Here is a 5733-nt window from a genome sequence, read left to right as displayed (position 1 = left end):
CCTTCATTTGATGTACATGTGCCAATTGTGTACATTTCAAACCACTATTATAAAAGTTGGCCTTGACAAACACCCTTCCAGTATTTTCATGAAAACCATCCAGCAGCTCATTACTTTTGGCATAAATGATGTCAATTTAAACATGGCATGCTTCCTGTGAAATGATGTGTTGTCAGTGCAGGAGTGTCTCTGCAGTTGCTGTTTAGTAATCCTCATTTGGAATAATAAATAATGTGTGGGTTAAGTATAGTAAACACACCAAAAAGCTGTGTCGTTGCACCTGATGGACTTTTGGGTGATTCACTCAAGAATATCAACACAACAGTTGGTCAGCCATCACACAGTCACTACTGGAGCCTGGGTGGTGGTGTTAGGAACACAGAGGAAATGGAAAATGCTAAAGTTGAGGCATGAAGCAGCTGTAGCTGCAGCACATTGCCACCTGGAAGCTTATTTTTCCAAAACAGCATTGAATGGAAATACTACTGAGGCATGTTGCATGCAGTTTACTGTGTTTTTTTGTATTCCTTATGGGAATGGTCATTTCACACTATTTAATCTTGTGTCGGCCTTCATTTGTTGAAAGAGCGTGTTAACCCCCAAAACGTGAATCAGCTGCAAATCGTGAATTATCCACAAACCGCGAATTGCAAAATATGAAGACTGAAAAAATATCTCCCGAAATGTGAATGCTGATCTTGCAAAATGTGAATTTCTTCACAATTTGGTGTATGTGCTTGGCTGAGGAGCCAGTGGTGCGAAGTCACCATCTGTGGGAGCTTCTGTGGGATTATGACTGCGCTCCTTTCATTGCATCACGCAGCACCTCTCAACTCGCACGTACGTTACATTGACACTTGCACAAATTTCATCCCCGCACTGGCACACAATCTGGCGTGCCATTGAGTAAACCTGTCGTAAACTGTGTGCAGCTGTGTCCCAGTGCACAAAGAAAATTTTTAAAATGTCGCTGCAGCTGTAGATAATTTCTCTGTGATTCTGGGAGCAATGAGAGAGTGGTTTCATCAGCCAAATTCTGAGAGCAAATGCGCCATCAGCTATGAAATGATTACTTTAAATTGTGTGGCATCAAGTGGGACATTGCACGACACATTGGCACGACGAATTGCATGGGAGTGCGAGGATCAAATTTGTGCAAGTGTAAAGGTGCAGTAATCCAGCCCTTGGTGAATCTGATTCATGATGATGATTGAAAGAGCCTACATCAAAGGATCAAAAAGTGACGTTGCTATAAACGCTTGGCCGCCACAAGCCAGTTATCCCAGTGGTAACTTTTCTGACACCTCCTACTTAAAACCCAAAAAGTCAGAAGGATCGTGAGGCCACGCTTTCACGATCTGTATTCATACGGAAAATTAAGATCAAGCGAGCTTTTGCCCTTCAGCTCCACGGGAGGTTTCTGTCCTCCCTGAATTTGTCCAAACTCCCCACCTGCCACTGTCCCCAGAGCAGGACACACCCAGCAGGGCCGGGGGCTTGACACCAGAAGTGAGAGCCTGCTTGGGACTCACCTCCTTGCATCGCTGGGTATAGTGACCCCCCCCCCCCCCCCCCCCGCAGCCATTTTTTTTCTTTTCTTTTTTTTTTTTTTTGCGGAGATAGGGTTTGCGATCAACATTTCCTGAAGTAATTAATCCGTAAACTGAAATCCATAAACTACTTAATGTAAAATAAAATATATATCATAAATGATATTTACGTTTTGCGAGACCTACGTTCACATTTTGTTTGATATTTTATTCACGGTTTGCAGCAAAATTATTAGCACGTTCGTGAATATTCACGGATTGTGTAAATTTTCATTAATAGTTTGCAGATTATTCACGACCTCATAGTACCATATCACCCCAATAGAGCGCTTCGCTCTCAGACTGCAGACTTACTTGTAGTTCCTAGGGTTTGTAAGAGTAGAATGGGAGGCAGAGCCTTCAGCTTTCAGGCTCCTCTCCTGTGGAACCAGCTCCCAATTCAAATCAGGGAGACAGACACCCTCTCTACTTTTAAGATTAGGCTTAAAACTTTCCTTTTTGCTAAAGCTTATAGTTAGGGCTGGATCAGGTGACCCTGAACCATCCCTTAGTTATGCTGCTATAGACTTAGACTGCTGGGGGGTTCCCATGATGCACTGAGTGTTTCTTTCTCTTTTTGCTCTGTATGCACCACTCTGCATTTAATCATTAGTGATTGATCTCTGCTCCCCTCCACAGCATGTCTTTTTCCTGGTTCTTTCCCTCAGCCCCAGCCAGTCCCAGCAGAAGACTGCCCCTCCCTGAGCCTGGTTCTGCTGGAGGTTTCTTCCTGTTAAAAGGGAGTTTTTCCTTCCCACTGTCGCCAAGTGCTTGCTCACAGGGGGTCATTTTGACCGTTGGGGTTTTTCTGTAATTATTGTATGGCTTTTGCCTTACAATATAAAGCACCTTGGGGCAACTGTTTGTTGTGATTTGGCGCTATATAAATAAAATTGATTTGATTTGATTTGAGTTACAGAAAATTCATGTTTTAGGGCTCAACAAGCCCCCCTCCCCCCTCCCAATTTCTATGTTGGTTTCCAAATATACATAGACAATTTCAGGTTTAATCCTTCCTGAAATATTCCACTTATAGCAAAGTACACTCAACAAAAATATAAACGCAACACTTTTGGTTTTGCTCCCATTTTGTATGAGATGAACTCAAAGATCTAAAACTTTTTCCACATAAACAATATCACCATTTCCCTCAAATATTGTTCACAAACCAGTCGAAATCTGTGATAGTGAGCACTTCTCCTTTGCTGAGATAATCCATCCCACCTCACAGGTGTATCATACCAAGATGCTGATTAGACACCATGATTAGTGCACAGGTGTGCCTTAGACTGCCCACAATAAAAGGCCACTCTGAAAGGTGCAGTTTTATCACACAGCACAATGCCACAGATGTCGCAAGATTTGAGGGAGCGTGCAATTGGCATGCTGACAGCAGGAATGTCAACCAGAGCTGTTGCTCGTGTATTGAATGTTCATGTCTCTACCATAAGCCGTCTCCAAAGTCGTTTCAGAGAATTTGGCAGTACATCCAACCAGCCTCACAACCACAGACCACACCAGCTCAGGACTTCCACATCCAGCATGTTCACCTCCAAGATCGTCTGAGACCAGCCACTCGGACAGCTGCTGGAACAATCGGTTTGCATAACCAAAGAATTTCTGCACAAACTGTCAGAAACCGTCTCAGGGAAGCTCATCTGCATGCTCGTCGTCCTCATCGGGGTCTCAACCTGACTCCCGTTCATCGTCGTAACCGACTTGAGTGGGCAAATGCTCACATTCACTGGCGTTTGGCACATTGGAGAGGTGTTCTCTTCATGGATGATGCGAAGGAGATGTGTTGCACTGCATGAGGCAAATGGTGGTCACACCCGATACTGACTGGTATCCCCCCCCAATAAAACAAAACTGCACCTTTCAGAGTGGCCTTTTATTGTGGGCAGTCTAAGGCACACCTGTGCACTAATCATGGTGTCTAATCAGCATCTTGGTATGACACACCTGTGAGGTGGGATGCATTATCTCAGCAAAGGAGAAGTGCTCACTATCACAGATTTCGACTGGTTTGTGAACAATATTTGAGGGAAATGGTGATATTGTGTATGTGGAAAAAGTTTTAGATCTTTGAGTTCATCTCATACAAAATGGGAGCAAAACCAAAAGTGTTGCGTTTATATTTTTGTTGAGTATATTAGCCTAAATTAATTAGCCTAAAGTAATTTGGAATGTAAAGGAAGTAATTTATATTCGGATGTGTGCGCTGCTTTTCAGTTGTTGTTATGGGCAACAGCTGAGTGGGCAGTCACTGTACAATCATAAAACCAGCATACTGTAGGTGTGGGCCTTTGTAAATCACTGGCATCCGTTTCACATTGCAACAATAGACCGTGACACCATGTCACCCACCTTTTGGTCATCTACGTCACAGGATGTCCCATTGACCCCACAGTTTTGCTTATTAGGGGAGACCCACACATCTGTTGTGTCAAAACAGAATTTGAATGGTATTTCATGATATGATCATCATAAATGTGCCCCAGAACCATGGTTTTGAACGTCCTTGTAATGCCACTATTACAACCCCTGGCAAAAATTATGGAATCACCGGCCTCGGAGGATGTTCATTCAGTTGTTTAATTTTGTAGAAAAAAAGCAGATCACAGACATGACACAAAACTAAAGTCATTTCAAATGGCAACTTTCTGGATTTAAGAAACACTATAAGAAATCAAGAAAAAAAGATTGTGGCAGTCAGTAACGGTTACTTTTTTAGACCAAGCAGAGGAAAAAAATATGGAATCACTCAATTCTGAGGAAAAAATTATGGAATCGCCCTGTAAATTTTCATCCCCAAAACTAACACCTGCATCATATCAGATCTGCTTGTTAGTCTGCATCTAAAAAGGAGTGAACACACCTTGGAGAGCTGTTGCACCAAGTGGACTGACATGAATCATGGCTCCAACACGAGAGATGTCAATTGAAACAAAGGAGAGGATTATCAAACTCTTAAAAGAGAGTAAATCATCACGCAATGTTGCAAAAGATGTTGGTTGTTCACAGTCAGCTGTGTCTAAACTCTGGACCAAATACAAACAACATGGGAAGGTTGTTAAAGGCAAACATACTGGTAGACCAAGGAAGACATCAAAGCGTCAAGACCGAAAACTTAAAGCAATATGTCTCAAAAATCGAAAAATGCACAATAAAACAAATGAGGAATGAATGGGAGGAAACTGGAGTCAACGTCTGTGACGAACTGTAAGAAACTGCCTAAAGGAAATGGGATTTACATACAGAAAAGCTAAACAAAAGCCATCATTAACACCTAAACAGAAAAAAACAAGGTTACAATGGGCTAAGGAAAAGCAATTGTGGACTGTGGATGACTGGATGAAAGTCATATTCAGTGATGAATCTCGAATCTGCATTGGGCAAGGTGATGATGCTGGAACTTTTGTTTGGTGCCGTTCCAATGAGATTTATAAAGATGACTGCCTGAAGAGAACATGTAAATTTCCACAGTCATTGATGATATGGGGCTGCATGTCAGGTAAAGGCACTGGGGAGATGGCTGTCATTACATCATCAATAAATGCACAAGTTTACGTTGATATTTTGGACAATTGAAAGGATGTTTGGGGATGATTAAATCATTTTTCAAGATGATAATACATCTTGCCATAGAGCAAAAACTGTGAAAACATTCCTTGCAAAAAGACACATAGTGTCAATATTATGGCATAGGGTCAATGTCAATGAGCAGATCTGATCTGATGCAGGTGTTAGTTTGGGGGATGAAAATTTACAGGGTGATTCCATAATTTATTCCTCAGAATTGAGTGATTCCATATTTTTTTCCTCTGCTTGGTCTAAAAAAGTAACCGTTACTGACTGTCACAATCTTTTTTTCTTGATTTCTTATAGTGTTTCTTAAAGCCAGAAAGTTGCCATTTGAAATGACTTTACTTTTGTGTCATGTCTGTGATCTGCTTTTTTTCTACAAAATTAAACAACTGAATGAACATCATCCGAGGCCGGTGATTCCATAATTTTTGCCAGGGGTTGTACTACTTCTGCTACTACGACTGCTAAGGCTATAAACAAGGGATCTAATTAAAGCTAGTGGTGAAGTTGCAGATTGCATCATGGCTTTGCCAATCATGACTTCGTTTGCCTTTTC

Source organism: Thalassophryne amazonica, chromosome 5, assembly GCF_902500255.1.
Source record: "Thalassophryne amazonica chromosome 5, fThaAma1.1, whole genome shotgun sequence".
Classification (NCBI taxonomy): domain Eukaryota; kingdom Metazoa; phylum Chordata; class Actinopteri; order Batrachoidiformes; family Batrachoididae; genus Thalassophryne; species Thalassophryne amazonica.
This window is presented reverse-complemented; position numbering follows the sequence as displayed.